This window comes from Ammospiza caudacuta, chromosome 24, assembly GCF_027887145.1.
Source record: "Ammospiza caudacuta isolate bAmmCau1 chromosome 24, bAmmCau1.pri, whole genome shotgun sequence".
Classification (NCBI taxonomy): Eukaryota; Metazoa; Chordata; class Aves; order Passeriformes; family Passerellidae; genus Ammospiza; species Ammospiza caudacuta.
Window position 1 is genome coordinate 4,995,539 of NC_080616.1, and position 21,027 is coordinate 5,016,565.

The 21,027-nt window shown below is 41.7% G+C and overlaps 1 protein-coding gene across 3 annotated transcripts in view; it reads right to left on the reverse strand.

The window, feature by feature from the left end:
• The window catches only part of SRGAP2 (SLIT-ROBO Rho GTPase activating protein 2), a 115,417-nt gene that overhangs the window by 92,337 nt on the left and 2,053 nt on the right, over positions 1–21,027 (reverse strand). The gene's annotated exons all lie outside the window — the stretch shown is intronic.

Consider the following 21,027-nt stretch of genomic DNA (forward strand, 5'->3'; position numbering starts at 1 on the left):
AAGGGCCAGGCTGTTTGCCCAGGGTACCAGTGGACAGTGATGACAGAGCTGCTCTCCTCTCATTTTCCCCACCAACACCTGCCATTAAAACACCCCATAAAATCAAAGCTGTGCCTCTTCCAGCTGGCAGGAGAGTCCCTGATAAATCAGTCTTAACTGGTTGCATAAGAAATCAAATTGGAGCATTGTTTTAATTCAGATGTAACGCACCTAAAAGCCAGACAGGAGCCTAATTGGAAACCACAAAACACAATTATGTTAAAAAAAAGTGTTCCAGTCTCCCTGTTGCTCTCTGAGTCTGTTCACATTTAAAATGAGTTTACAGCAGGAATACTCAATGAAAGCAAAGCTGTCCCAAGCAGGATTTTCTATTTAATTCCTTCAGGTGTAAATATTCAGCTTTATAAGTGCAGCACTGCTGTCTCAAAAAGAACTCACATTTTACTCCCCAGCACCTCTTGTAAAGGAAGAAATGAATATTTGACAGAGCCTGCAAAGCTCGAATTATGTGAATCATCATTTTTCTATCAGTTCATTGTCAGCTACAGCAACACCCATTAATCAGCACAGCTTAGAGCAGAGCAAGAACAAGGAGATGCTGATTTTTCATACGCCTTTGTCAAAGAACTGACATTAAAATTCAGGTCCTCCTTTTTACACACACACACGTGTGCTTTATCATTTAGAAACCATTTCTATTGCTCCAGCATTTACAATAAATGACTCAAGGTTCAATAAAGGACTTTACTACATGCAATGGTTGGAAGGTACACAGGGTTCTGCCCAGTCTTTGTGCAGTAGCAATTTCTACAATAAATTTCAAGTCTAAGTCTGATTTTTTTTCCTTTTCCTCTCCGATCCCATCTTAGTTCCCTTGGGGGAAAATCACCTAGTTTCCAAAAAAAAAGCTTTTTCCAAAGAAATGAGGGTGCAATCCACCACACAAACTGCAGCAATGCACTAGGTGTGGAAGGGAACAAAAATCCCCATATTTTATATATATTTGTATAAATAAAATAATAATTTGAAGCCAGAGTATGAGACAGATCCAGGCATTAATCTGGATTTTCCCAGCATCAGCAGAGTAACAAAATGAACACAGTTTTCTCTGAAATTAAGCACAATGTCCTGCATTTCCAAGCAGGCTGAGCCTGGCACTGGTTTGGGTCTCCTCTGCACAATTCAAGCTTGACCTGAGCCCTGATTAACTCCATTTTTCATTGCTTGGTGCCACTCCACCAGCACAGTTCAGCCCCTAGAAAACACCACTAAAAACAAATAAAACTCCAAAATTCTGAGAGTCACAGAAGCCCAGACTGGTGTGGGTTGGAAGGGACCTTAAAGCCCATCTTGTTCATGGGTAGGTGTTTAAATTGACATAAATTGGGGTTTCTCAAAGCCACTGGGACGGCAGGAAATTCAAGCACACATAACCCAGAGAGTGCAAAGGGTGTGACTTATTTACCCTGAGCATTCGAAGCCTCAGCCATGTGGCACAGGAGCCCCTGACCCAGCTGGGGACAAACCCAGCCAAAATCAACATTAAACAGCAGCACGGGGAATGTTTGTGCTGCCTCAGGGAGCAGGGACTGAAAACAACACACCCAAAAAAGCCAAGCAGCCCCAGAGTTCAGCAGGGAGAGAGCAGAAATCACAGGGAGGGATCCTGTGCAAAGTCAGGGTCAGCTTAGTGAGAGAAGCTCCTCCATCCTCCTTGAGAAATAAAAACTGAAACTTCCTCCAGAGATCCAACCAACCCTGAAATATCCACGTTTCTCAATCTTATCAATACACCAAAAATAATGCAGCATTTTGTTGGGAATATCTATGCTTAGCCAAAGCCTCTGTCAGGAAGGTCTAAACAAATATTATCTCAACAATACTGAGCACACAAATAAATGGTGTAGTAAAACCTCCATTGATAAAGTTACACGTGTAACTTTCAATTAAACTGACTCAAATTTGATTTACGTGCTGACAACATCTCAGATAACTTAGGGAATGCAGTTATTGGCATGGCTGAGTTATGAATTATCAATACACGACATTTCATTAGCTCTTAGTGCTTGTTAGGTGCATAAATCACTGATGCCATTAAGCTGTGAGTGACATTTGTAAATTCTCGTGGTGGTGGACCTTTACTGTGGGAGACATTCCTGTGAAGAGCCAGCACAGATGGATTTGTTATCACCACTTAAAATCCAACACTTTCACAGGAACATCAGAATAACTTACAGAGGGAAATGAGCAGCGAAAGCTTCAGCTGCTCTGCTCCTATTTTTGTTTTTTAAAGCCTGCATGGTTAATTCCCCATTAACACGAGAGATCTGATTTTTCACTCCTATAAAGCCATCAGCTCTCCAAACAGAGAAACCTTATCAAAGCAAGCCACTGCACCTTCCAGTCTGACTCACACTGAGACCATCTGGACAAAACATTCAGACAAGAGCTTTAAAAAAACACAAAACTCAACATCTTGAAACAAATGTCCAGACAGGATTACACAAAATGATCTGCAGAACGTGTTAGAGACGGCCAGGAAAATCTTTAAAAGCAGACAGAGGGGAGGAAACGTGGATCCTTCTGGGATCCACTTATGGCTTATCTTTTTACCTTCCAGCTTTCCCAGCTATAAAATCCTAAATTCAATTCGCTGGGGGTTCCAGGCAGCCCCAAGTCCTGCAGAGTCTGCAGAGGCACCAAAGGAGCTCTGAGAGCTTTGAGAGCTGTTCCTGTGCCCCTTCAGCCAATTCTGGACTTTCTCCAGCTGCTTTTCCCAGTTACACCAGCAATCCACCCTGCCACTGCTCCCTCCTACCAACCAGAAAAATACCCAGATTTTTGCCATTTATATACCCAGTATATAAATATATATACCTATATATATATACACACCAATATATGGTATGTACCTATTTTGAGATATATATATATATATACATATATACACATCAATATATGGTATATTTATTTATATTTATATATACATCAATATATATTATATATATATATATACACCAATATATATTTTTTTATTTTTTATATATGTATATATAAATATACCAATATATATATTGGTGTATATATATATATACATTGTATATTTATATATATGTGTGTATATTATATATATATATATATATATATATACACCCCAATATATACGGTATATTATATATATTTTTTTATTTTTATTTTTATATATATATATATATATATACACCCCAATATATATTGTATATTTATATACCCAGTATTCTTGCTCCTTTCTACCTCAATTTTCCCCAACAGCAATCGCTCCAGCTATGAAATAACCCCCAAAATCTTGGATTTGATGATGCAGGGGAGTTTTTATCCTTTATGTGCCAGAGCAGACACGCTGATCCAGCCAAGGCACTGCATCCAGCTCATTGCACATTTGCCTTTCCCATTAACAAGCCCAGAGGTCATTTTGCCAAAGGACAGACAGATAAAGCAGACAAACTTTCCACTACTCCCCGACAGCTTAATTACTGCCCAGAATCTGGAGCAAGCCATGACAACTCTGCATTCGTTTCCACATTTCATTTTTATGACACTCCAACATCTGCAGAGGATGCTGTAATTAAAAAGGAATAAAATTATGGTTTAAAAAAAACCCAACAAAGCCTGGACACAGTCATCTGCTCAAAGAACATGGATTACACAGCAAGTAGAGAGGATCTGCAGCAAGACAGAGTTCGTGTGCAATTAAAGTCGTGAATTACACACTCTGCAGCAGGACAGAGTTGGTGTGCAAGCTTTGAAGTCTTGAATTACACACTCTGCAGTTGGTGTGCAAGGTTTAAAATCCTGAATTACACACACAGGAGCAGGACAGTGTGCAGGACTTAAAGTCTTGAATTACACACTTGCAGCAGGACAGAGTCGGTGTGCAAAGTTTAAAGTCCTGAATTACACACTGTGATGCAAGGCAGAGTTGGTGTGCAAGCTCCAAAGTCCTGAATTACACACTCTGCAATCAGTGTGCAAGCTTTAACATCGTGAATTACACATTCTGCAGAAGGACAAGAGTTCGTGTGCAAGCTTTAAAATCCTGAATTACACATCCTGCATTTGGCGTGCAAGCTTTAAAGTCTTGAATTACACACTCCTGCACTCCTGTCCTGCAGCAGGACAGAGTTGGTGTGCAAGATTTAAAGTATTGAATTACACACACAGGAGCAGGACAGTGTGCAGGATTTAAAGTCTTGAATTACACGCTTGCAGCAGGGCAGAGTTGGTGTACCAGGTTTAAAGTCCTGAATTACAAACCCTGCACCAAGACAGAGTTGGTGTGCAAACTCTGAACTCCTGAATTACACACTCTGCACCAAGACAGAGTTGGTGTGCAAGCTTAAGCCCTGAATTACATACCCTGCAGTTGGTGTGCAAGCTTTGAACTCCTAGATTACACACTCTGCAGCAGCCAGGGGAGACTCAAATGAATTTGAAGGAAACCCCTTCATTTCAGAGCACACTGCTGATGTTACGCTTGGCACAGCCCGGCTGGAAGTGTGCTCTGTGCTGGACTGGGAATTAACGAGATAAGCACAAGGCATCCATCCTTGCAGCATTCCTGCATCCAAGAGAGCCAGACTGCAAGCCAGAGGGGTAAAACCTCCCTAGAACAGGATGTCCAGCTTCTAATCTCCTCAGTTGTAGCTAAGAAACCAGAGCATGGGAAGGAAGTCAAGCCAATCAGTCTGAAGACAGCCTGATCCTCCCCACTTCCCCACCTCAGCCCAACTTGAAAATCTTCATTTTTAGGCACGCTGACACTGAGCAGCCTTGCAGATGATGGGCACCAGCACTGGGCTCACACAAACAGCTCCACACTCGCAGTTTGCATCAGCCACAGCACTCAGCAATGCAAATCATCTTCCTCAAACTCTGCAGAGGAAGGGCTGGAGGTGCCTGGTGACAGCAGCTGCTTCCCCTGTGGCAGCCGCTGGAAGCAGAAGCATGTGGCAGCTTCCTTGCAGAAAGCTCTGCCCTTAAAAATAAAGCTGGGAGAGAAACTGCTGCTCCCACCTGTCCTTTGTAGAGAGGATTTCAGATACCATCCTCCAACCCAAAAACTGCCTGATGGACACGCTCCCCACAGCAGCACACACATTCAGAGTGTGGCACTCGCTGGGTTATATGTGCTTTAATTTCCTCCGGTCCCAGTGGCTCTGAGAAACCCCGATTTAAACCTGAAATGTCATGAAATGTCAAACTGCCTGATGGACACGCTCCCCACAGCAGCACACACATTCAGAGTGTGGCACTCTCTGGGTTTGTGCGCTTCAATTTCCGCCTGTCCCAGTGGCTTTGAGAAACCCCAATTTAAACCTGAAATGTCCCTTTAAACCCCTGCCCATAGGGTTTAAGGTCTCTTCCCTTTAAACAAGATGGGCTTTAAGGTCCCTTCCAACCCAAACCAGTCTGGGCTTCTGTGACTCTCAGAATTTTGGATTTTTATTTAATTTTAGTGGTGTTTTCTAGGGACTGAACCGTGCTGGTGGAGTGGCACCAAGCAAGTGAAAAATTGAGTTAATCAGTGCTGCAGCATCCACAACCACCTCAATTTCCATTTAATATCAGCTTGTCCTTTCCTTGATTTCACAACACACTCCAAATAGAACAAACAGAAAATTCTTTCCCGGGGGAAGTTTCAGTTCCCTCTTTTCAAAACTGCGTCAACAACACACGAGGCACGCTGGGGTCTCCTCTCATTTCCCTTCAGAACCTCCACTCTCCCCAGGACAGAAAAACAGCGAGAGGTCTCCAAGAAGAGGAGAAGGTCCCGAAGGGCCCAGAATTAAAAACATCAGAGCACACAATGGCCCCGGCGTGCTGCAGCTTTTCATTCCGGCCATTGTCCGCTAAGAATAGCCCGGAGCCCCACGGCCACATTGTGTGCTGCTGTCCACCTCCCTGCCAGGGCTATTTACAGCCTCAAACAGCTTCTCCTCAGATGTCAGCTCTGCCTGGCAAGTAAGAGCCGAGGCAGCCTTGAGATTGTGGATTTTGAAGCGCTGCCCGCCGGGCGCGGGGTGGAGTTTGCGATTAAAAAACAACGGGAGAGGAAAAGTGGCTGAGGGAAAACAGCGGGGCAGGTGTGGGGAGCTGCAGAGGAGAAGAGCACACCCATGAGCCAGCTCCTCACAGCATCACACAGCCTGGAAAAAACATCAAACACCTCCAGGATCAGAGTCCAGACTGTGTGTGGTGGTGTTTGTGGGTCCCAGGACGAGGGGAGAGATGAGAAACCTTGACTCCATGTTTCAGAACAGGGAGTTCTGGAATTATTTTATGATTATATTATTTTTTTGAGATATTATTTTATTATTTTGTTATTTTTATTATTTTATTATTTTATTATATATTATTATATATTATATTGCTTTGTTTTATTATTTTATTATATATAATATATATTATATATTGTATATATTATATATATACAATATAGTATCTATTATATATAATATATATATATATTATATTTTAAAAATTATCTATTAAAGCTATACTAAAAGAATAGAAGAAAGGATTTCACCAGAAGGCTTGAAACTAATCGAAAGGAATGATAATAAAGTCTTGTGACTGACCAGAGAGTCCGAGAGCCAGACTGTGATTGTCCCTTAATTAGAAACAACCAACCACAGATGCACCTGTTGCATTCCACAGCAGCAGATAATTATTGTTCACATTTTGCTCCTGAGGCCTCTCAGCTTCTCAGGAGAAAAATGCTGGCAAAGGGATTTTTCAGAAAATATCACGGCTACAGCTGTGACCAATCCCCACTGTGTCACCCAGACCATGAAGTGCCACCTTCCCAACAGGAGCTGGCTGGAGTTCCCTCCAGGACACCTCCATTTCCAGCCTGGGTAAGGTTTTAAAGACAATCCCTGATAGATAAAGGCACAGAGATTTACAGGACAGAGATGCACAGGGAAGTTATCCTCTCACAGTAAATACATACCAAGTGTGCCTGCACTGAGCCACAATCCAGTGATTTTCCACTGAATTACCTGAAATTTCCATTGAATCACCTGGCCAGGGGCTGCACAGAGCTCATTCAGGTGCTCCTCTGGCACACTGCTGGGGTTTGAAATAATGAGGGGTCAATTTTCCATTGAACTTCCTGAATTACCTGGAATTATTAAAATCCCACTGATCCAGCATCATTCCTGCACTGATACAACAGGTACTGCATGAATCACAAACCCACACAGCAAATCTCACAGAAATCAGCAGCCTGCTTTCCAAGAACAAAACAACACCGGCTAACCTCTGTGACTTCCAAGGAAATCCAAATATATCCAAATAAATCAAAACCCAGGCACACATGCTGGGAATAAATGCCAATGCTCATCTCAGCACAACTCCTTAATTCTTTGTGAATGATTCCCATTGACAAAAATAAAGCCACGGGCTCAGGCTATGCCTATAAACATTAATTGCTGTGATTTGTAATTGTCACACAAATATCAGCCTTTAAAAAAAAAATTAAAGCTATTCAAACCCCAGGAGCCCCATCAGCACCTTGGTGTTCTTAAGACATTTGGAAATCCAAAGCAGAGATTTCTCCAGAGCCCAAATCTCCTCTCCAGCTCCAGTTTGGGTCCAAAAGGAGCAGAAAAGTGATTCATCCTCCCACTGTGCATCCATCCAGAATCCCATTTTCCTGCCAGATCCCACCACCTTTGGCAGCCTGGAGCACTCCAGCACCGAGGCAGGAGTCGCTCCCCACAGTGGGAACATTTGGTGACATTTCCACTGCTACAAAACAGGGAATGAATTTGAATCAGGACCTATAAAAGATGAAGGTTGAGTCATGCAAACTTCTCGTGCACCAAACTGGGTTTTGCTTCTTCCCCCCTTTTTTTGCTGTTTGTGAAAAGTGTATTAAAGAAAATGTAATCAAGGAACCTCTTAGCAAGCAAAGGGAAAAAACAGCCTCAAAAATGAACTCAGTGATCAATTCTCTTCTGCTTGCTGAGTTCAGTGGACTTCTGACTTCATCTACAACAACCCTGCCAACAGGAGAAAACTGAAAATAACCTCTGCCCAAATCAAAATGACAGCAATTAAGCCATTAAAAAGCTTGGTGAGTTCAAGCCATCAGCCTGGAGTATTAAATGGCATTTAAAGCCTTTCTAGGGAAGAACCACTGCTTGCTGCCACAACTCTCCAAAGGATTTGATAGGATGGTTACATGCTCAAAAAAGCAACAGAACTAAAATTAACCCAAAAATAAAATCCCCATGCCAGCAAATTAATAGTAGGTGCAGAAAATCTATTAAGTGTGCAGTATTAGTTTATTTAGAGTAACCACATTATTAACCAATTTGCCATCAGTAACAGAAGCCATCCCCAGTGTCACCACTGGCACAGAATTCCCAGTGTGCAGAAAATGCTGGGATGAGCAGCCTGACCTCAATACAGAAAATGAAATCACCACAGAACCAGGCACTCGCTGAATTTCAAGTCCAGCCTGATTATTTTCAGGACAAAGTTGATTTCTCTCTGCTCCTGACACATTTTCCCCTTCCTCCACAATTGCTGCGCAGTGTTTTCCTTGCGTGGGATGGCAGCAAAAGCCAGGTGAGCACTGAGACAGCACCAGAGCACTAAAAATTTTAGTTTATTTAGAGAAAAAAAGGAGAAGGTCTCTGCAGCACAGGGAATCTTCTGTTTGCTCTGGCACCAGCCCCTCTTCCCCACAAACACCCCAAAAAATCCATCCCAGCAATGAGGGAGCCCACTCCAAGGAAACAGAGCTTGTTCTACAAGGAAAGGACAAGGAATCAGCCCACAAAAAATACATTTAACATTCCCAAACTTCCTCCTGCTTAAATCAAAAAGCTTCCCAAGGCTCAGTGGGAATAGGGAAGATTGGCTTCAACACCAAGGGTTCCTAAAAGATGTGAGGAAATGGCAACACAGTCCCAGTACAGGAGGTGGCAAAATGAGCATCCTTCACATTCTCACCTGGCCTCTCTTCTTGGCAGCTTGAAAGATTTCAAGATTTTAAAATATAAATTCGCCACCCAGGACTGGCAAACCAGTATCTCTGCCAGCACTGAACTTCACACAAGCCTCCCACTCCTAAAAATACAACTTCAAGAGAACAGCCATTCAAACTCAATCCCAGTGGAGCAAAAAGAACTTTGGGAGAATCACAAAAAAAAAAAAAAGATGCTTAAAAATAGCAAACCTGATTGTTTGTGTTGGGAGATTTCAGGGGAGTGTTTATTTCCTTCTTAATCCCCAAAACAGCAGGAACCAGAGAGAGGGGAAAAGTGAAGGGAGAAAGGAATGAAAGCAAGGGATAAGCGCAGACACATTTCAGCTTGCTGACAATCCGATTCCAGACTCTACAAAGCTCTGACTCATCCCTGGAGTTGTTTTTTTGATTGTTCTTTGCAGCTCAGTTTTATTTGAGGGATGAGCTGCATCCTCCTGTTCCAGGGATCCCTTGGCTGGACAGACACTCATTCACAGCATCACCCTGGCATTTGTCCTTCAGTCCCCTCCAAAAACTCAAAAAAGGAACAACAAAAAGAATCACAAAGTAAAAGTTATCTCCTCTGTCCAAGTAATTTTCTTGAAAAGAAGAGGCACATCCTGTCCAGCCACGCGGGCTGCGCTGCCAGACAAAAAACAAGATATAAAAAAAGCTCAGTGTTCTCTCAGCGTGTTTCAAGACGCGTAACTGAATCCCATAAATCTCAGCAGAGACCTTGATTTAGGTCGTTTCGAGTCACTCGCTACCATTTAATCTCCTCACCTACTTTTGGGCTGCTTGGAACACAATGGCTGAGCAAGATGTGCTGGAAGGCCCCATTCAGGGAACACAGACTCCCCAAACCAGATCTGGATCAAGGGCAGGAGGATCCCTGTCCTCAGCCAAGGCAAAGAGCAGCCCTGACACCAGCACGCCGGGCTGGTTTCAACTCTGGATGCTCTTTCAATGATCATAAATCAGCTTTGCAAAATGAAAATGCATTTAATTTTAAAGGAAAAAAGCAATTTTTTTTATTGCATGCATGTTATAATACACATGCAGTTGTTTATCTGATAATAACTCAAATAATATCAAACGAAATTATTTTATTATTTAGCTTTAAGGCAGCTGAGAAATAACATTTATAACATTTAAAATGTGCTACAGGAAGTTTCAGAATCAAAATTCTCTGAAAGACAACCCAGGCTTTTTGGTTTCTTGGAGTTTTCAGGTATCAAAGATACAAGAATTCTCAATTATAATTATTATATATGATTCATAAACTCCCTCATTTACACTAAGAGGCAATGGAGACCAAAATCTAAGCGGAGATGTGATACTGAGTGAAATTTAAAAAGGGAGACCAAAATCTATGCAGAAAAAAGATACTGAGTGAAATTTAGAAAGGGAGACCAAAATCTATGCAGAGAAAAGATACTGAGTGAAATTTAAAAAGGGAGACCAAAATCTATGCAGAGAAAAGATACTGAGTGAAATTTAAAAAGGGAGACCAAAATCTATGCAGAAAAAAGATACTGAGTGAAATTTAGAAAGGGAGACCAAAATCTAAGCAGAAAAAAGATGCTGAGCGAAATTTAGAAAGTGATGCAGTAATAAAATATAAACGTCAAGAAATCTGTGATACAGCTGAAGAGCTCTTTATTGTATTGAAAAGAACATTGTGTTTGGGCTACTTCAAACAAAGCCAGATAAATAAATAGTTTTTGATCAAAACAAAACCAAAAGTGCTTTCGTATTATCTGAAAAAAATTCCAACATTCCTTGTAAGAGAAATGAGGATTTGTGCTCCAAAAAAAAGTGAATGGTCAACAGTTTTGGTGTTATTGCCATAAGCAATGAGACTTCAGGGGGATCTGTGATTTTTTGACAAAATTTTAGAGAGGCACAAGACAAGAAGCAATGGGGAAAAAGGAGGTGGGAAGGAAAGGGAACCTGTTCTCCTTGTGCTTCTCAGAGCTGGATTTGTTCTCCCTATCGCTCTCAAAGCCATTCTGCAAACACAGCACAACCTCCCCACAAGACAGCCCAGGCAGGGCTGGCTGGCTGGCTTTCATTAAAAATAACATAATAAATAAATAAATAAATAAATAAATAAATAAATAAATAATCTACTTACTCTTCCCCTGCACACACCTTTCCATGCAGGACCTCAAAGCAAGCTCCTCCTTGCAAGGAGAGGCATCGATCTTTTGGGACTGATAAATGTGTTTAAACAGTCAACACATAAATAACTTCTAACAGAGAGCCTTCCCCAGGATGCAGAATCCTTAAATTAAAGGTAACAGCAAATTAGCAGCACTTTCATCCCAACCATAGCAGCTGGTGGAGCTGCTCTGGCTTTGGGACAGGGTGGGGTGCAATGGGAATTATTTGCATGAAGCCTGATCCTAAAACCACTGCAAACCATGGGAGGGAGCTGGGAGAAAATTACAGCTGCTATTCCAGCTCCCAGCCAGTGTTTAGTGTGGAATTCACAGTTCAAGGAACCTCCAGCAGCACAAAAACCAACATTTAATTCTCATCCCTCCATAGGGGATGTTTGATATTGTGGAATTTCCCAAACTTGTCTTGTTCCTCCCCAAAATTCTGATGGAGCCTCAAGTGTGGGTCCAGTTCTGAGCTTCTCATTTCAAAAAGGACAAGAAAATCAAGGAGTCAGGAGCAGCCAGGCAGCAAAAATGGATAAATCACAGCAAGAATGCCCAACTGTTCCAGGGTGTTTACCAGAAAATAACTGGGAGTTCCAGAACAAAATAAAACAAAAAAACCCCAACAAAACCAAACCAAAACATTTCTTTCACTGCCAAAAGCTGTCGCTGCTTTCAGGGTATAAAAGAAAGCTCTACCTGCAGGGATTTTCCAGAATTTTTTCCCAATTTAAATCTGAAACCAAACCACCACCTGAATTTCTACTGTCAGGTTTGGTGGGGAGTGTTTTTAGCCAAGATTTTCAGGGAGAAAGTGTGAAAAGTGGAAATTAATGAATGCAAGGAGGCCTTCCCAGCTTTATTCTATGAAGTTCACTGTGATGGGGGAAATAATCTGACATAAAGCCTAAATTAAGATTAATTCCTTAAGTATGAAGACAATGTTTATAAATGTGTTTGGCATTAGGCAACTGGGCTAAATAAAAGGACTTATGTGTAAATTAATTTATCATTACAGTCAGAAATTAATCATTTCTTGGAAGGTAACTCCAGCATATGGATTGATAAAAGTTCAAACCAACCTCAGAGCTAACACAAGCAATCTGGATGGCATAAGGAGGCAGAAAAGGCAATTTAGCAACCAGCAATGAGCCTTCACACACACAGGAAATAAAATCAACACTTGAGGGGTCCAGAAATCTGCTCCAAGGGGTGCTGAGCCCTAATTCTGAGTTTATCCAACAACCCTGGTCTGCAGAGCTGAAATCTTTGCCAGCACAAGCTCCCTGCTAAGGAAACTCACACATTTAATACAGACAAAATTTTGCCTTGCAAACCACCAGAACCCAAGAATGTCACAGCTCTGATGAACCTGGCAGAGCTCAGATTGTTTAAGTCTCACCCAGCCTGTCTGTGGGTGCTGTCCATCCTCCCTTTTCCCCTTCTTTTTTATTTTTTCATTTCTACAGCACAGCTTACAAGCACCAGAAACAGAGAAGTTTAAAAAAAAAAAAAAAAAAAAAAAGAACCAGAACAAGGAGTATTCAGAGTTTTTAGACATTCAGCTCCAGGGGGAAAACACAAGAGCACAATTTCATTCATAGCAAGTTGAGTTTCCATCCAAACATCATCAGTGTATCCTGTGACCTTTGTAGTGCTGCATTTCTCCCTCCTTTCCCCCTCCCCTTTCCAGCTGCACACTTTAAAATCCTTTACAGGCAAAGCCTTTTGTTCCTATTTCAGCATTTTTCTGCAGGCCCTGAGGAGCTGGGACCCTCTGCAGCACAAATACTGGGGGGTTACTGGTGCTTTTGAAGAGTAACTGGGATGAAGCCTCCTCCTCCTCCTTCCCCAGATGGAGAGGAGACAGAAAAGTCAGGAAGGGTTCCACTGATGAAAGAGACCAAAGCTCAGCCAGGCTCCTTTCCAAAACCACTTCACAGGGAGGTTCATTTATTAAATTTCTGAGTGGCTGCTTATCGAACACTGGGGGAAAACCTCCATGGGCCTGCACCTCCACACTCCGCTCTGTCACTGTCACCCACTCATCCCCTGCACAGATTAAGGAAAAATGAGACTTTTTTACCCTCACAGCAACAATGGCTGCTTCTTATTATTGTGCTTTTCTCAGATTTTGATGCATTTCAGGCTCATCAGAGTTGTCAAAACACACCCATGAGAATTTGCTTTATGGGTCACAGGTCTGAATTTACATTTGCCAATAACCAAAAAATTGCAAGTATTATTATTATATATTATTATTATAATATATTATTATATATTATTATTATATAATATATACATTATACTATTATGTTATATATGTATTCTATTATATATAATTATAATCTTATATCATTATATTATTATATATGTATTTTTTATGTATTAATAGATACCTATTGTACGTATTATATATGTATTTATCATCAGTAAATTAAAATTATTGATTATTATATTATAGTATTATGTTGTTATATTATTATATTATAGATGTATTATTATATAATATTATATGTGTATTCTTATATAATGTATTTACTATTAATAAATTAATATTATTATTATATATTATTATGTTGTTGTTATATTATATTATTATATATTGAATATAATATAATATAATATAATATAGCATAATATAATATAGTATAATATAGTATAGTGTAGTATAATATAGTATAGTATAATATAATATAGTATAGTATAATATAGTATAATGTAATATAATATAATATAATACAATATAATATAGCTATTATATCTGTATTATTACATATTGTATGTATTATCTATTAATAAATACATATTATATGTATTATATATGTATTTATTAATAAATTTATATATATATATAGATAGACATATAGAGATATATATCTATATAGATAGACAGCCCTGGTGGCCTCAGCCCTGCCCACACTGAGCAATTACACCTGGTGGATGAGTGCAAGTTCCTGGAATAAATAATCCTATCCCAAAAAATTCCCCGTATTTTACCACAAACGGAGCTAATTTAATATGTGAATAACCCCTATTTTTATATTTTTTTTCCTAGAAGCAGCAGAATCACATAAAATACATTTTAGCACCACATTTTACTTTATTGCTGCAGGACAACAAGAGCCCTGCTCCAGTGTGAACTTGCATCAAGAAATGATGTTGTGGAATTTCCCAATTTTTCCACCTAAATTCACAAATTTAGAGCATGCCATGCAGTGGGACTGGATTACTGACCCAGGACCCACTCAGGGACTCATTCCCAGGCAGCAACTGTTGATATTTTAAGTAAATTCAATTTGCAAGCACTCCCCATCTATAAATTGCATCATTCCATGGTTTCCTCCCTGCAGGAAAACCATCCTCCAATGACAGCGGTGCAAAAACAAACCAAAAATCCTTCCCAAGTGCAAGGAGCCAAGAAGCTCTTCCTGGAAAGTCCGATGACTTCAGAAAAAATCAAAATAAAACAACAAAACCAACGTCAGATGTAGCAGGACCAACCCTGCTGCAGCAGTTGAGGGCTGGAGATTGAAATCCACGCTGGGTTTGGAGTTAATCTGATTATTTGGCTCCTTCTCAAGAGTCAAAAAGGCAAAAATGCTCCCCTGGCCTAATTCAGCCCATTTCACACCAAACAATGTGAATTATTGCTGGAAACCCTTAAAGACCTGAGAATTTCTGCAGCACATTTAGCAACACCTGTGATTAACTCCAAACTCAAAAGCAGAACAACTGCGTCAGAAGATTTCCAGTTTAAAAACCAGCAAAAAATGGCAAAAAAATTACAATGTTTTAAATGGTTCCAATCCATTTACAGCATCTTCTTGGAAAAAAAAAAAAAAACAAAACACCACCAGTTGAGCTTCCTCACATTACATCCATATGGTTTTGACTTCAAACACATCCAGAGTTTTCAGTGAGCATTTCCCAGGGATTTCACAGAAAGAAGGCCCTGTTTTGTCTATTTGTGCTGCAATTTGGGAAGAAAAGGGGAGGAAAAAAGTAAAAATGGAGACTGGTCTCTACTGATGGAATTACTGCAAGGTCAAGACCCTTTTCTCCCATTTTCTTCCACACTTTTATCCCACAATAAATCCCATACTCCATTTATTTCCATTGCCTACAAAGCACTGACAGTGTTCCAAGAGCAGGACAGCCATGATGATGTAGGAATTCTCAGAGAGAAAACCATGAAAAATCTGTGAAAGTCATCCCAAAAAACGAACTAAATAAAGTTGTGAGTAATGAATATCAACTGTGCGTGGCACAGTGAAAGCCATTCAAGGGAACATGTGCTTGAACATACTTTCCATCTCAACAAAGGTTCAGATTTTTCACTCTTCATAACGACAGCTATGAAAAAAAAAAAAAAAAAAAAAAAGTTGACCAGGCAAAGAGATTCTTCCAAGTAAAACCCCAAAATGGCCAAAAAAAAAAAAAATTTAGTAAGGGTTTAAAAAAAGAATAAAAGAGGAGTGGAGCCTTTTAAGCGAAAGGAAAAGGGAGAGATACTAATTTGTAACCTCACCAGGAAAGGAAATCATTTAGAGCTGAGGAAAAATGTCCTGTCCCTTAGCTGGGAGTCAGGGAAAGCTGGCTATGACCAGCAGACTTTTAATAGAATCCTACTGGAGTTACACTGGCAATTCCCTCTGCTTTTGGAGGGAACTGCAGCACTTAAGAGGATGGAGTGGTTTGGTCAGCTTTGCTCTCCAGCCTTCCAACACCTGATGAAACTGCAAAAAATAAAATTTTTTTTTAAAAAAAGGGATTTTGGAGCTGGAGAGGAAAGAAGGCAGACTCTGCATTCCTTCACCTCTTTCCATGCTCATTAATAATCCATTAGCAGGAGCTGGACACAAAAACACAAACTATTGCTGGAAGATCAAGGCAGTCTCCCAACGCCCCCTTCCCCCTTTTTTTGGCACCAAAGTTTGCTTGGCTGGGCCAAAGCAGCCCCAAAACTCAAGGGATTAGCACTATCAGGAACTGCAGAAAACCAGATGATTCCACAGCAATTCCAGAGCAAGTCATTGTTGCAAACAAATGGAATCACTTACAGGCACAGAGCCCTGATTAACTGCAAAAACCCCTTAAAAGGTAGTTTCACATTTTAAATGGGAACGTTAATCCAACCCGTGCAGAGTTAAAATATCAGAATTTGGGATTTTTTCACTCAACCACACCGGGGTGAGGGGTTGGAAAGTCTCTTTATAGGGTGTATTAAAAATTCCGGGAATCCCACCCAAGGTGTGCAGTGACCAACCTGGTGACCTGAACAGGTGGTGAACACAAAGGAGAAATCAACATTTATGTGTAACATCAACACCACTGAAAAATCCCAAATAAATCACAGTGATCTCAGCTCATTGATCTAAAAATCTGAAGGATATTCTGTTTTAAAAAAAACCCTGCAACCATTGAGGGAAATGCCCATTTCTGGTTCAAATCATCACCAAAATCATCACTGAAAAATCCCAAAGTGCAGCAGGAAAATAAATGACAGTGATCTCAGCTCATTGAGCTAAAAATCTGAAGGTTAAAAAAAACCTGGCAACCTTTGGAAGAAATGCCAATTTCTGGTTCAAATCATCACCGAAAAATCCCAAAGTGCACGGGTTCAGCAGGAAAATAAATGACAGCGAGCTCAGCTCATTGATCTAAAAATCTGAAGGCAAAAGAACCCTGCAACCATTGAGAGAAATGCCAAATTTTGATACAAATAATCACCAAAAGCATCACTGAAAAATCCCAAAGTGCAGCAGGAAAATAAATGACAGTGATCTCAGCTCATTGATCTAAAAATCTGAAGGTAAAAAACCCCTGCAACCATTGAGAGAAATGCCAAATTTTGGTTCAAATCATCACATTTCCCTTCCAGCCCCCAAATTACAGCTCTGACCCCATCACAGCCACTTTTGCCATCTTAACACCCTGAAGGGCTGGAAAAGCTCACCAGGATTAAAAACTGCCCAGCATCCCTCAGGAAGATGGACCATACAAATGAGATTTCCACACAGCATTTAAGGCCAAAAAAAAAAAAAAATCACAATCAGATCAGCCACACTCTCAGGCATCCAACACAGAGAGGGAAAAAGGATTTCTCCAAAATTTATCAGCCATTTTGGGGAGGTTTAAGGGAAAGTTTTGAGACATTTCAGTAGCCTGAGTGTGATGGCAGCTGGGAGGTTGCCCTGAAGTTGTTCTTATCAGGAATCTTCCCTCAGCAAAGGCAAACTCAGCTCAGCAACCACCTCTGGGCTCTGCTTGCTTCTGCTGTAAATTACCTCATCCATCTGTCATATTTTTAGCACTTTTTGGGCTGGGCTGCAAGATCTGCAAGAGATGCATTTTAACCTTTGCTAGCGACTGCTCAAGGACAAGAAGTGGTTTTATGAGCCCTGGCTGTGTAAAAAAATGTCAGTATTAAATTTCTGCAGCTCCAACCATGGAGCTATTTACTGAGGCTTTATACAAACTAATTAAATATAAGGCTCTCGTGGGACACCAGGAGAAAGAAAAGGAGAATTAAGAGATAAATCACTGGCTTTTCTTTCCTCAGCAAGTGTACACTCCAATTTAATATATTAAACCAAAAAAAAAAACCACCCTGACAGTGCTCGCTCGGGCACAGAGAGGCAGCAGCAGCATCCCAACCTCACACGGAACAGCATAAATTAATTATCTCTGCCTCACCACAACTTGCACAAAGGAATTGGGAGAGACAACCCAGACGAGGGGGATGAGCTTGGGATATCAAAGGCTCCATATGGAGCGGGGGAATATCACTCTGCAGCTTCACAGGGCTCCCAGGCTTTGTGAGCACATGGCACCGGGAGGTATCAAAGCAGCCCTTCCCTCCCCTGCTGGCCCTGGGTCATCCTGGCAGGAGAATCCTGACTGCCTGACAGGATTCCTGCTGGAGATTCCTCGGAAAAAAGCACTCCAAGGAGGCCAGGAGCAGAGAGGACAAAGCGTGGAAGCAGCGGAGGAAGGATGGAGGCCAATGGAGGCGCTGGGGAAAATCAAAGTGTGGGTTCATTCCCTTCTGCAAAGAGCGGGTTTGGAGCTGAACCTCCAGATGTTGGGGAAAATCAAAGTGTGGGTTCATTCCCTTCTGCAGAAAGGTGGGTTTGGAGCTGAACCTCCAGATGTTGGGAAAATCAAAGTGTGGGTTCATTCCCTTCTGCAGAAGAGTCAGTTTGGATCTGGACCTCCAGATGTTGGGAAAATCAAAGTGTGGGTTCATTCCCTTCTGCAGAAAGGTGGGTTTGGATCTGGACCTCCAGATGTTGGGAAAATCAAAGTGTGGGTTCATTCCCTTCTGCAAAGAGTGGGTTTGGAGCTGAACCTCCAGATGTTGGGAAAATCAAAGTGCGGGTTCATTCCCTTCTGCAGAAGAGTCAGTTTGGATCTGGACCTCCAGATGTTGGGAAAATCAAAGTGCGGGTTCATTCCCTTCTGCAGAAGAGTCAGTTTGGATCTGGACCTCCAGATGTTGGGGAAAATCAAAGAGTGGGTTCATTCCCCTCTGCAAAGAGCGGGTTTGGAGCTGAACCTCCAGATGTTGGAACCCATGGGGCCACTGGGCAATCCAGCACAACCTCTGGTGGAAAATCAGAGGGTCAGACCAGGCTGTGTCATGTACAACCAGAGTGGACAGGTCACCAGGAAGGAGCTCCTCATTCCCTCCATGCCTCCTGATCACTGCATGCTAACTTTGGTTAAAAAAATCTTCAGAAATTGATTTCATTCAAGTGTTTATCTCCCAACATGCACAAACCACGGCAAGAGCCAGCTCCAACCCAAAATAGACACAGAAATGGCTGTGGGGAGACAAAAAATACCTACAGCTCATGGTTGTAGGAGAACAGAAAGTGCCACTCATCCACTCCCCATCCCTGGATGTGTCCCTGAACTCTTGCAGCCACCTGGGACAGTGGAAGATGAAGCCCATGAGATGAATTTTAAGGTCCCTCTCAACCCAAACCATTCCATGATTCTTTGCCCCTTTTTCAATAAAAGCCACCGAGCTCATTCAGCAACAGAAAATCAAAAATTTTGCCTCTTGATGATCTATTAATCAAGCCATTCTTTAAATGGTTTCTGATTAACCACTTAAGGCTATTAAATTTTTAAACAAAGCTCCATCATTCCATTAGCAATCATTTAAAGTGCTTAAGGAGGTGTTTGTGGATTAAAGGGTTTTAAAGGAAGCCTCTAAACACGGCTCTCAGCGCAGAGCCGAGCACAAAAAACGCTGCAAATTTCTAAATGCCAGCAAAAAATATCTGAGTTTTGTCATCAGAGGAGCAGATGCCACCTCACAACTCCCAACACGTGATTCATCTCACCCCCACAGCCCCTGCTCCCCTTCCCAGCTCAGGAAAAGATTTCAGAATTAATATTTCCATGCTGCTCCAACAACTGAGGGCAGAACTGGACACCAAAACCACCCTGCAGGAACCTCAGTGTGCTTGGTGAGGAGGCAGCACCAACACACCTGTGGATTTCAATGGGTTCAGCATCATCCCATCCTGCCATGGGATGGAGAATCCTGTAATTAGCGCCTGGAATTAGGGCTGAGACATCCCCTAAGGAATCCCAGCAGTGTCCAGCTCAGGGCTGAGATATCTGTGGGATTTGCATGAGAGACATTTAGGGGAGTGATGGAAAAGCACAAAACAAGCAAAGGGGCAAAGTCTCCCTCCAAACCTGCTACCTAAAAGCAGAGACAAAAAGATGCCCATTGTCAAAGCAGCTCCTGAAAGGTCAGGGCTGGGTTGAAAAGGTGAAAAAGCTCTAAAATAAACCCTAAAATAAATCAGGGGATGTAGGACAGGCTGCCACAGGACTGTCTTGTGCATGTCTGTGGGTTTGTCATGGTTTTGCATGAGAGACATTTAGGGGAGTGACATAAAAGCACAAAACAAGCAAAGGGGAAAAGTCTCCTTTCTCCAAAGCTGGTACCCAAAGGCAGGGAGAGAAGGATGCCCATGGCCAAAGCAGCTCCTGGGTGGAAAAGGGAAAGGAAAAGCCCTAAAACCCTAAAATAAACCAAGGGATGTAGGACAGGGTTGCTACAGTGGGACTGTCATGGTTCTGCATGAGAGACATTTAGGGGAGTGATGGAAAAGCGCAAAACAAGCAAAGGGGCAAAGTCTCCCTCCAAACCTGCTACCTAAAAGCAGAGAGAAAAAGATGCCCATTGTCAAAGCAGCTCCTGAAAGGTCAGGGCTGGGTGGGAAAGGGAAAGGAAAAGCTCTAAAATAAACCCTAAAATAAACCAGGGGATGTAGGACATGGTTTCTACAGGACTGTCCTGTGCATTTGTGTGGGATTGTCATGGATTTGCATGAGTGAGAGACGTTTACGGGAGTGACGTAAAAGCACAAAACAAGCAAAGGTTTGGGGTGTTTTGGAAGGGGCAAAGTCTCCTTTCTCCAAAACTGGTACCCAAAGGCAGGGAGAGAAGGATGCCCATGGTCAAAGCAGCTCCTGAAAGGTCAGGGCTGGGTGGAAAAGGTGAAAAAGCTCTAAAATAAACCAGGGGATGTAGGACACGGTTTCTACAGGACTGTCCTGTGCATTTCTGTGGGATTGTCATGGATTTGCATGAGTGAGAGACGTTTAGGGGAGTGATGGAAAACCATAAAACAAGCAAAGAGGATTGTGGTGTTTTGGAAGGGGCAGAGTCTCCTTTCTCCAAAACTGGTACCCAAAGGCAGGCAGAGAAGGATGCCCATGGTCAAAGCAGCTCCTGGGTGGAAAAGGGAAAGGAAAAGCCCTAAAATAAACCAGGGGATGCAGGACAGGGTTGCTGCAGGAGTGCCCTGT